This window comes from Vicugna pacos, chromosome X, assembly GCF_048564905.1.
Source record: "Vicugna pacos chromosome X, VicPac4, whole genome shotgun sequence".
NCBI classification, from domain to species: domain Eukaryota; kingdom Metazoa; phylum Chordata; class Mammalia; order Artiodactyla; family Camelidae; genus Vicugna; species Vicugna pacos.
Window position 1 is genome coordinate 92,523,074 of NC_133023.1, and position 12,416 is coordinate 92,535,489.

General features: G+C 42.7%; 1 protein-coding gene across 2 annotated transcripts in view; it reads right to left on the reverse strand.

Annotated features, from left to right (window-relative positions):
• Positions 1 to 11,555, reverse strand: part of MBNL3 (muscleblind like splicing regulator 3) — a 117,897-nt gene extending 106,342 nt beyond the window's left edge. Inside the window, exon 1 of one of the 2 annotated variants that reach the window (XM_015249289.3) lies at positions 11,229 to 11,555. The gene's annotated coding sequence lies outside the window, so the exon portion shown is untranslated. The remainder of the gene's footprint in view (positions 1 to 11,228) is intronic. The other variant, XM_015249290.3, reaches the window with a different exon arrangement.
• Positions 11,556 to 12,416: the final 861 nt, after the last annotated feature.

Consider the following 12,416-nt stretch of genomic DNA (forward strand, 5'->3'; position numbering starts at 1 on the left):
GATTGCTAATTACACAACCATTAGATGTCTAAGCCTTTTTCTATTAACAAGTTTTAAATATAGTATATCTGAAGAGGGAGATAAGAACTCATTTACAGTGACAGAGTTTAGTTACCGACTCATTAGAGCTGAGATTGCATTTTATTTCCAGAGCAGTAACTTAAATTTACCATTTAAATGTCTGTGATAAAAAGCCTAATTTTATTTCAAATTCTTGGAGTACAGAAAGCAGCAGTGCTTTAAGGCTCTGAAAGATGTCCACAGGAAGAGACTTTTGGGCAGGAAGTCAACATGTCCAGTGCTAAAAGAGATTTAATGCCACTGGGAGGGAACTGGGGATGAGGGTGAGGACAGGATCCTTATGATCCTACTGGAGATGCAACAGTATCCCCAGAAGACAATACTTTGTTCCCCTCTAACAAGTATTTAATTCAAAGGAATATGCATAAATTGTCCAGATTTCTAAGGTTGTTTCTAATCTCCTAATGGATAATACTCAGTACTCTATATGAGTAAATCTTTTTTCCTACTGCTGGGCTTAATTCTCGTCAGTACAAAAAAGTAATTAGAAAGGCTATGTGGCTACTGTCCTCTTTATTTGTAATAATCATTCCCATCAATATCCCAGGTATATTTAACGGAATCTCTGCTTATGCCTCTCATCCACAATTTTAAAATTCATTTTTTATGTGTGCCTTTGTTCACTGCAGAAAAAAAAAGTCATTCACAGGTTTTCTTCCAACATACAGTAAATGTGTACATTGCTATTTATTTAAAAATTGGCTTGCTTCTTGCAAACGTACTCTCTCTTTTTTGTGATTCTTTTTTAATTGAAGTGTAGTCAGTTTACAATGTTGTGTCAATTTCTGGTGTGCAGCATAATCGTTCAGTCGTACATATACATACATATATTTGTTTTCATACTCTTTCTCATTACAGGTCACTACAAGGTATTGAATATGGTTCCCTGTGCTCTACAGTAGAAACTTGCTGTTTATCTACGTATCCTCTCTTTTTGAGGGGAGGAGGAGGAGGGGGTAATTAGGTTTATTTTTCTTTAAGAGGAAGTACTGGGGATTGAACCCAGGACCTCCTGCATGCTAAGCATGCACTCCATCACTTGAGCTATACCCTTCCTCCCACACGTATTCTCTCTTGATATGACCATTTTAGATTTGTAAAAACCAAAATTAATTTTTGAATTCTTTTAACTTACATTTAATTCATTGTAAAATAAGGTGGGCTTTGACATTTAAATTTTTTGACCATTCTTTTGCTGCTAGAAGCACCTCACACCCAGCCATCTCAATATTTTTAATTATTGTTACTGTTGTGGCTTTTCTAAGATGTCCTTTTTTGGCTTCCGTTCCTAGCTAGCGGTATTTTCTGTGTCTCATGTTCTAGCAATATCACTTGGTAAATACAAAATACTTAAATAAAGTGTATGTCCTCAGGACTACAAAATAGCATTGGCATTAAATTTTATAGCATTCCGATAGTAATATGTCTCACTTCTCAGTTTGAATAGCAGACACATAGCTGTCAAGGTACTTAAGCAACATCATGCATGTCAGTACCCAAGCCCCCAATATCCCTTGACCACCTTCCCCTCAAAAAAAGAGGGGAAAACATTTCTGACCCAGCTTGAAATAACAGCTACCAAAACACTGACTTTTAAACCTTTCTGACAGCAGCAAATAGTAAGAAACACATTTTCCATCCTAAGTACATATGTGCATAGATCTGAAATAATTCTCACCAAAAAATCTAACCTTACTAACATGATCTATTCTGATATTTTCTTGTTATTTTATTCAACTTCGTTTAAAAGAAATGCTAGTCATAACCTACTAAATGGATTTCATTAGGCACTGAGTTGTTGCCCACCACTTGAAAACTACAACAATAGAATAAACAGACGTTTCACACAACACAAGGTAATGGTATTGGCTCCACTTACAGTAGGATAAATATTCATTAATTTTGATGCCACTAGTACAGACTGTGGTAACTGAATCCAAGCCTGCTTAAAATATATTTTGGGATAACCTATACAGAAAGGATTTGCTAAACAAAATCGTAATGTCAAGAAGATGGAAGAGGTATTCAACCTCTTAGAACAAGATACTTTTAACAGTTTTGGATCGTTATTTAAATGCAGCTGTGTTGCTAATTACAAATGTGTGTTAATATTCAGGTCAATAGGACTTCTACTCAGAAAAACCTTGTTTGTTCTCAATCTGAAACGTTTTGTAAATCAGAATATTGTCTTTCATCTGAGCTCACAAAATTTTAGTGTATCAACATTCAAACGCAAGAATGTTCAAAATGATAAAATCATATTTTAAAATATATAATATTTTTAGTTCATCCAAGTCACTTTTTTTGTTTATAAATGTACTTGAAACATCATCTAATAATAACAACAGTAATTGGCATACAGTTCATTTGGAGAGTGTTTTAAACTTTAATTTTGTGAACTGGTAATGACCAGCAATCTTTGGATTACTGAACATTTAAAAGACATATAATGACATTTTCCAGACCCAAAAATGAAACTTAATATTTGGTTTGTTCTGCATGTGACAGATTACTCAATCCCATGAAGAAATCCAGGTGTCTGGCCTGTAATGACTGCCTGTATTTAAGAAGCCCAGTCTACCCCTGCCACCCCCCACCAAATTTGGAAGATATGAAAGAAATTAAAAATTTCAAGGTAAAGGACCAAGCCAAGTTCTGAAGTGGAGGTATCTATTAGAGAACTTAGAACAGATGTTCATCCTTTATAAACAGTTAACATTTTGGCAAACTGAAGGCTTAGGAAGCAAAGGGAGTGAAAGACTGGCCAGGAAGTCAGGAATTCCTGGATGTGAACCTAATCTCGGTCCTATTCTGTTTTTGCTCTAAATCAATGCCAAATTCTTCACACCTCAGCTGCTTTATAGCAGGCAAGAATTATACTGGGGACAAAACTGTTTCCGGGGAATGTCTTAGGTTAAATGGTTAATATTACAGCCCTTGAAGGTATTTCCACAAGAGGCAAAGCATTCTTTGTATATATATTACTAACCATCATTATATTATATTAGGGAATCGAACTGGAATATTGGTGTCCTGTTAAACTGACCTTGAAAAGAGGAGTCTTTCCATTGCGAAATTCTGGTCCACCTTAGCAGTGATCAGTTATTCAATCAATTAGGAAATTCAATCATGTGATTTTAAAAGGTTTTTACGGTAGCCGCAACACCTGTGAGTTAACCAATTTAAGGCAGTTAAGACTGGGCAAGTTCAGGGCCTCATCTTTATTTGTCCCCTCTCCACTGGGTCATCGACTTAAAGGAAATGCCCTCCTCACCCGCGTCTTGATTTCGCATCCGATGGGAAAATCAGTCAGTTGGTCTCTGTCGTGAAAAGAAGCTCCATTCTCCATAGTGCAAGGCACCATATCCACGTCCAGCTCTGCCCACGCGGCTCTGGGCTCTTCACACGGCAGACTGTTTTCACCTCCTCCTCACCGCTTCCTGATAATAGCGCTCTGGTCCCTTCATGGCATTTCATGAATGGTCCTCTCTCCTTGGATTTGGACTGTTGGCCTTTCTGAGACCAGTCATTAACTGGCAGGAAATGCCCTTCTCAGCAATCACTATTGTGTAAATAGAGCTATAAACTTTCGAAGGCCTGTGCAATCCCAGACCCTGAAGCTGCACGTGTGTGGGGGGGGATCTTGATTGTAAAAGCACTGCCTTCCAAATTAAACTCAAACCACATGATACAGTCCATAAAATACACAAAACATACAGTCCAGTGACAGATTTATTGTGGCCCTACAGAATAAAGAAAAAAAATCTCTTTATGGAAAACACTGCTACTTTTGACCCAAATAGCCCCCAAACAGGAAGTAAAAAGCAAATCAGCCAGCTGTGGCCTCACTAAGTTATGAACGAGACCGGTGCAAACAGCATTTCCTGTCATTGCTTGTCACCATTTCTGAGTGCCTCTGTCTGAATTGTTTTCTTAGGTGGCTAAAAATATTATGGAAATTTCTTTGGGGATAGATGGAAGGCAATGAGGGGGGCTATTATATGATCTAGGCTTGAAAGTGAAAGATGTTTAACTTTTGCTAACAAAAAAATTTACTTAGCACAACCAGTCACTGGAACTTCTGCATTTTTAATGAAAACACTTGCTAACGAACTTCTGTACAATTTACCCACTGGCAAGAATACGAGCTTGGACCTTTCAACCACTAGAACAAAATTTTTTTAATTGACAGTTGCAGAATTGTGGAGTGTTTGTACATTGATCTTTTGCTAATGCAATTAGCAGTATATTTCGCATGCATGACTTAATAAAGCACTGAATCATAAAAAAAAGACCACATTAGTGAAAGTGTTCAGAATCAGATATTAAATAGCCTAGATGTTTCCTGTTAATTTCAGATCAATTTTCAGAACTATAATTTGCATGCACCTGATTAGTAAGAGAGAGAACTGCAGGCTATAATATCCCAGAGAAGAGGAACTAGCTTCTTAAAGTGGACTTCTCTCTCTCTCTCTCTCTCACCAGCCTGCAGCATGACTTGTGCAACTTCAAAGTATATATCAGAGCTCTCTAAAGGAATCACATTTTAGGTCCTTTATTATTATCATCACCCCCTTTACAACATATGGAGGTATTCTTGTCTTTTTCCAGCACTCTGAAATACCAAACCCCCTACCACCATTCTCCAGCCTGTCAACCTCTCAATCACCAAAAAGCTTGGGAGGGAAAGTTTCCATCAGAAAGCACAAGCATTTTGCCCTCTTATTATTGCTACACTGAATCTCCCAGTAGGTCTGAAGGAGTCCCCCAGCAAGACCAGGTTTCTCTCTCTGAGAAAGGATTAATAAATGGTAGCAGGGTGGCTACTTGGCCAGTTCAAGTTCCACCAAATCCCAAGGTCTTTCGCAAAAAAAGGCCCTCCCTTGGGAAGCCTGTCAGTCTGATTCCAGCCCAGACCCAGGCTGCAGAAAGCCGGCCGAGCGCTTGTTGACACAGCCTCCGTCTGCAGCTGAGGCCACCGCTCCACGCGTTCATGAAACAGATCAGATTACCCAGCACCCCCACGACCCCCGCCCCACCTTTTTCTGTATTTTCAAACCCTTTAGACATAAAATGTGACTCTCTAATGTGTTCTATTTTTCACTTCATACTTATGGGTGAGCTCATAAGGTTTTTCTTCATGCTATCCAATTACTTAGGAAAAATGCTGACATAAACGAGTTGGGAGCTTAAATTTTTCTCACGATCACTTCTGAAAAGAATACACTCCCCTTCTTTGGGATCCTCATCGATCACAGACAGCAAGAACTGTGAGAAGCATCAATGCACCCTTTAACAAAATAGTACCCACAATCAGGCCGTTTACTGATTGCCTACTTTTCAGGGGACAAGCGCAAACTCCAGTTGGGTGCTGAGGTGAAATGTGATTGCCTCTGAGCCATGCATCTCAGGGAGTGCATTTCTATATATTTTAAATAGAACTCAGAAAACCACTATATAGTGCAGGAGTCCAATCATAATAAAGCAGCCCCCTTAATATTATGTGACAATCTCATTTTCTCAGTTTGTAAAAAAAAAAAAAAACAACTAAGGAATGATACTATGGGATATATGCCCAAGCTAGTATTATACACGGTGCTTTTGTTCTGCTTTGTTGTTTTCCCGCGTGAAGGCTGAAGACTAAAAACAAAAGGTGAAAGGCAAGCTCTCTGGTTCTTTCAGTGTCTTGTTTTGCTAACAGGAACCCCTACAAGAAAACACCCCCTTGTTTGGATTCTTCACGCTGCCATATAAGGGGACACTGCAAAAGCCGTACCTAAAGACTGATGGTCTTCTGGATACAAAAGATGATTGTGATGGATCTGAAACGGCAGCTCTTGTGTCCTCCACCGTGTGGACTTTGCTTTCTGGATACAGTAAAAAGAGGCGCTATTCATACCTGTATCTCGGTAAATAAAACCTATGCAAATTCACCCTCTAAATGGGCAATCAGTGTTTGATGGAAAATGAGACAGTGCCCTTTTTCGTTTTTGTCTGCGACTTCATCGCTTTCTAAACTATAAATGACACGAGGCTTCTGAGTCACAGTATTTCTGATTTTGTTCCTTTATCTGGTGAAATGGTTAAAAGGACTGTTTCTACATAACTTCTTGCTGAAGACTGATTTCTCTGGGATGTGGCGGAGATCTACCAGATGCAACTACAGGTGACAGAAAAAGAGCAGCTGGCTGTCAGGCGACTCCTCCAGGTCTCAGCCCAATGCTCGCTTTTCCCCAACTTGTGAGAGGGCCGCTACCATGGCCTCCGGCAGGAGAGTCAACCTAGTGTTCAGTCTGTTTGTTGTTGATTTTTATTTTTTGGTCATTAAAAAAAGAGATAATGCTACGTGAAATCACAGGAAGGCTATTCATAAAATAAAAGAGCAAATTAGAAAGACTAATTTATTCTTCCATTTATTTAACCAGCTTTTACTGACGGCCTGCTATGTGCCAGGCCCTGGGGATATGAGGTCAGGAGTTTCAGTAACCTGACTGAAAAAGGAGTTATTCGTACAATTCAAGGATTCTTGAATAAGCCTGAAGAAATCTTCCTCAAATTTCCACACCAGTTGCCGGCAATGCTTAGAAGCTTGGGATTTAAAATAGCTGTTGGGGACGATTTTAAGCCAATGTGGGGGATCCAAGCTGGAAAACAAGATCCAGCAAACTGTCAGTCTGTAGGACACTCCCCGGACCTAAGGAGATCACAGAGCCTGCTGGAAGTCTAGTGCCCACCTCCCAAATTTGTGTCCAGTTGGAGGCCCTTTCTTTCTGGGCTCTTCAAGTTCACCCACTGTGTGGGCATAAAACTAACTCCTGGCTAATGTCAGAAAGAAACCACCGCTACTTTGAGCCAACTTAATGCTGATGGACAAAGGACTTGAGAGTGGACATAATATTTTAACAAGCATGCCTAATTGATTCCTAAATCTCTAATCAGGCTCTCCTTTTCCCTTAACACTGTGTTCTCATTCATGGCTGTTACAAAGAGTTCTGAGATTAAATCCATGCTTGATTTTCTTGAAAAGTATCATATACATAGCGAGGGAGAAAAATATACATATACACACACAGACATGTGCGTGACATATGTATGTGTGCGAATATATACAATGTACATGTTATATACAATGTATACGTTACAATCACACACACTGTGTATATTCACTTACATACACACACCACACACACACAGACATGTTTAAATCAAGCTTCCTTTCATTCTTGCTTCCTCTGGGGTTCTGATCAATGTATCCTTTCTGTGAAACTTAACTGCCTGGAGTTGAATATTCAGAGCCCTGGCTCTTTTATCTAGCCTCAAAAAGACATCGCTTAATACAAATGTTTATTATAGTTTATTGTGAAACTTTTTTTCCTTTCATTCCTAGAATTGCAGGGTTGCAGTAAAAATAGGTATCTTTCTACAATCTTCCAGGAATAAATCAACAGATGGCTATATAAATTGTTCTAAAATGCAGATTAATTTGCACACTTGTGTGCAACAGTATGCTTGTATGTGCCCAGACAACTTGGGAGTAACTTTATTTCTAAAATAAAAATAAAGTCCCTCCTCCCAGATTGCATTATTTCCCCATCACTCTTTTGAAAACACCATCACTCAATTGAATACCAAGAAGAACTAACTGATGGATTTATACTGTATCTTTACTACAATGAGCTGAGAAAAAATTTTCTGATCCCTTTTAGGTCGCATGGATGTCATTAACACCTGATAACGTAATTGATATCTTATTAATCCAAATTCTCAAAGTTGCCTTTCCAACACTGTCATTTGGCTATCTTGAGGCACTATTTGACCATTTGAGAAGAGAACGATGCCACAGAACCATCTAGTTTCCTTAAGACCTAAAAGCCCACATTAATACAGATCTACTTGCTTTCTTTTTGGTCATAATGTGTGTTTGTTGTTTGGTTGGCTGGCAATTGAACTACTTGCTCCCAGTTTATTCTCTTAAGGGAAAAATGCCCACCTCATTTTATAGGTGGCACAGGTTGTCTTCCTATTTTTGAGGGGAGAACTGTGTCACACGTAGGGAGAGAGGCAGACAAATTCCACAAAGAAACAACACTTCTCATTTCTATGTTCTTGACATCACATCCAGTTATAATGGGAGAAAATCCATCTGTTGGTCCTCCTAGACCCTGTTATACGAAAACCCAACTGTATGGAAGCACCTTAACGAAGTGAAGGTGAGGGTAGCCTGCGTGCTCTTTCAGACACTTGATAGTTTTAACATGGCAGGGACCATTATCTAACTTTAATTACAGGATCAAATTACTTGTCAAACATATACTGTAATTTATTCTTGTCTGCTCTGCCACAGTCCCTATTGGTAAGCCTTTTAGACAACATGATTTATTTCAAAAGGGAAAAATTCTGCCACCTTTCTGAATTTACTGTGTTATTAAGCAGGATAAGTGTACATTTCTAGGAAGGAAAATCGTCGTCACTTCGGGGCTTCTCACCCTCTTCTTTCCTTCCCTTCCCTCTCACATATAAAGACAGCTGGGCGGGGAACAAAACCGTACTTCCCGCAATATTGTCAGCATCTGCACAGCAGCCGAGACACGGCCACTGTTCCAGCATGTGCAGTACTATACAGCCTCCAAAGACAAAACCTCTTCCCCCCCAGCTGCTGTGATTACTTTTTCATATTGTAGAGCTAGACAGATGATAACACACCTACTGGTCAAAAGGAAGAATTACACAAGTGCCTAGGAGTGCTCCAAGATGCAGGAGAACCCATTTGAGGCAAACAGAATGCAGGCAATTAGGCGAATGTACACTCTAATCTACTTTAAATTTTGAGGTTCTTGCAAGAGCACAAAAAACTCTTCTGTTTAACTTAAAAAACTGTGCACAAAATCTGCTCCTCTGTGAGTTTACAAATGATTCATGTTTCTTTTTAGCCCAGCATTTATTAAGCACCTAGATCTGTGCAAAGCATTGCTTAGGGAAAGGGTGGGGGCAGGAGACTATCAAAGAGAATCCGGATACCAGCTCATAATCATAGGTTTCAACCCCCTTAAAAAGCAGCTGTTGTGAAACGTCTGGAGTGGACAGTTGAGGAAGAAAAGGTATTTTTATAATAGTCCTGGGAATCATTATGAATGCTTAAAGCAGCAAAGGAAATTAGAGAAATGAAGTAGCTCTTAGAAGTAGAGCAAAACATGCAGTCACCACCTCTAGCCCAGCACTAGATCAACTCTCTCAAAATATTTTTTTTCTGACAAACTCCTTCTCTTCTGTTTTCATACACAGTCTCCAAACTCATCACTATATGAAGCCACAGAACGTTAACTGTCAAAATTTCGTCCTAATGTCTCTGCCACTAGTTTAGCTTGTCCATTCTAGCCCCAGGGTTCAGTCAACCCCGCTCCCGGCTTTTTAAGGATGCACTTGGTCCAAAATCACTCAGCAACAAGGCAGCACAGGAGGAAGCAACGCTTAATGAACTGGAAGCCAAGTATGTAATCACTAAAAACGAGAGAAGCTGCTTTTGGTCACACACACCACCCCACCCCGCCCCGCTCCCTTGCAAAAATGCACGTATCTCCTATCTACTGCTTTACCTGCAGGAATTCTTCTTTCAGATGTGAAGCAATAAACTGCCCCACACAGTTCTCCCAACAATAATCTGAAAACCAGATGCAAAACTTATCATACACAGCCAATTCCACTGTAAACAGTTCAGTTCTTTGCAGGCACACTACAGCACATGGGCAGGAAAACTGCACCATTTTTTAGTAGGTGCAAAACAACCTCTTTCCCCCGCCACTCCCCAGAAGCTTGCTTAATTTAATAACAGGAGAATCTGCCTGCCAGGTAGCTTCTACTGCTTTGGGAAAAGTCAAAAGTGGATAGAGGTAGAACAATATCAGCTACGTGGGCAGAAGCCCTTTTAAAAGGCTCTGTTTAGGGAAGTTTCAATAAATACGAAAGCATTCCACCAAAGTATTACATATTGAGAAACATTTTCCAAACAACTTTAAAAAGTATTTAAACATTAAGGATTAGATTTTCATAGACAAAATGGAAAATATGAATATAATCAGAAAAATCTGAAGTCTCAGGTAAGCTTTATTGTCAATATGCCTTTCACCAGAGGGAAAAACTCGGATGAACTGAGCACTGATGTCTAGTCATTTGTACAGCTATTTCGATAGTCCAGTTTCCAACCATTGTATCAGCAACGCCCCCCTACTTTCCAACCATTATATCAGTAATCCCCCCCAAAAGACTTATTAAACCAAGGAGTCAACACAGTGAAAAATTAGCAGTCATTTCAAAGTTAAACCTTGAGATAGCTTCATTTTAATCGGTGCTTTCCCATGAACTGAATACACGTGGAGAGTTAGGCGGTGGGGCTCCATGCCCAGCTTATAAACGCCAGGAATTTAGGAACGTCTCAGGCAAAAGGAACTCCTGGAAGACACACTCTTAATTACAGCAACAACAAACTCACCCTCGCTGTTGTATCAATCTATACCAATCAATAGACAGGAGACACAAAAACACACAGTAGGTCGGCTAATGATAAAACTACACAGTTGAATCACCTAAATGTTAACCTGGGTTGCTCATCTTGATTGAATTTCATTTTCTTACCATAAAAGCTTATCCTGTGAATGCTAAAAATTAAAGTCTCCTTGTCAATAGTCTCCTAAAATCTACCTGCAGGCCCTTCAGACGCCGGTAGTAAAAGCTAGCTGCCCAAACGCGCTGACCGAGAGCGGGAAGAAACACAGCTCTGCATGAAGGCTGTGGCACTGCCCACGATGTCGCATGGCCACAGGGAAACGAGTGGCTAGAAGCATTTGGTGATGATACGTCATGCAAGAAGTTCCTTTAAATTACAATGTATATTACATATATGTGAGAGATACATATATATAGATATCAATATATCTATATATATGAAGTAGATGAAGAAAAAGAAAGTAGGGGAGAAAAAAAGAAGGAAGCAGAACCAAAAGAAAGATCAAAGCCCTAAAATTGCCAAAGTCGCAGAATTACTTTTCCTTCTATTTACCATTTTGAAAAAGAAAGTTTAAAAGGCATCGGATTTAGTTGGCGTCCCGGGAAGGCAGCCACTCTCACCCACCCCAACTCATAGCCAGCCTTACCTTCTGTTGCCAGCGCCAACCCAGAGGCTAAGGGGTCCCGCTCTCAGCGGCAGCGGCGGGGGCAGCGGCAGCGACAGCGGCACATGCCATCTGTTAGCGGCAGAAGCAAAAGCAGCGCTGCGCGAGGTGGCCCCGGTGCCGGGAGAGCCTCTAGCAGGGGTGGCTAGTGAATGCCGCCATTTTAAAGCGAGGCTCCTGAAATCATTAGATATAAGCAAATTAAAGCCCGCCCCACCTACAGAACTTCAGGGCTGGGACGGGCAACCCGGCTCCAAGTCGGCCGCGGCCGGGTATAAAATGTCAAGCGAGAGACACGCACACGGGGACTCCCGGACGGAGGCGACGAGCCCTCCGATCCCCTGTCCCCCCACCCCCCCGTGCTTTTGCGAGCCTCCTCTCGGGCCCAGAGGCCAGAGGATTTTCTTTTTCTCCACTACGCCGGGATCCTGTCCCGGGGCCGGCCGACGGGCGGGGGGACAGCGGGCGCCCCGGCCGGCCCTCCCCGCGCCTCGAGAGCGCTTGGTTCAGTCCACTTGGAGCACACCTCGCGCTCCCCAGCTCCCCCGCGGCGGGCGGGCGGGCGTGGGGCTCGGGCCGGGCGAGCGGCTGCCATGGCAACCCCGGCCCAAACCCCGCCCGGCCCCAGCCCAAGGCGTGCCCTCCGCCGGCCGGCCCCCCGGCCGCGCCCGCCGACCCCGGCTGCTCCGGCCCCCCGCGGTGCCCGGTGCCCGCGCCGCCGGGCGCGCTGAGGGGCCGGCGCCGGCCAGGGGGCTGCGGGCGCCCCCACGGCAACTCCCGCCAAACTCCGCCGGGCGCTCGAGCGGCGCGCGGCGCTCCCGGGCTGCGAAGCGGCGCGCCGCCACCCCTCGGGCGCCCGGCCAGGTAGCGCGGCGCGCCCCGCACCGGCCCCGCCGCCGACCTCACCTGGCTCGGCGCGCGCCGCTCCCAGCCCCGGCTGGCGGGAATCGGGCCGCGTGCTGCCCCCGCTCCCGCGCCCGCCCCGGGACTCTCTGTCCTCCGCCTCCTTCTCGCTGCTCCCAGAGAGCGCCAAAAAGTCGCGCTCCGGGTGCGGGCACTTTCTTCCTGTACGGCGCTGTTTCGTCGCCAAATATATTCTTTGTGTGGCTCGTTTATTCGTGCACGGTTCCCCGGGAGCGAAGCGCGGGCTTTATTCTCAGGGGGTGTGGC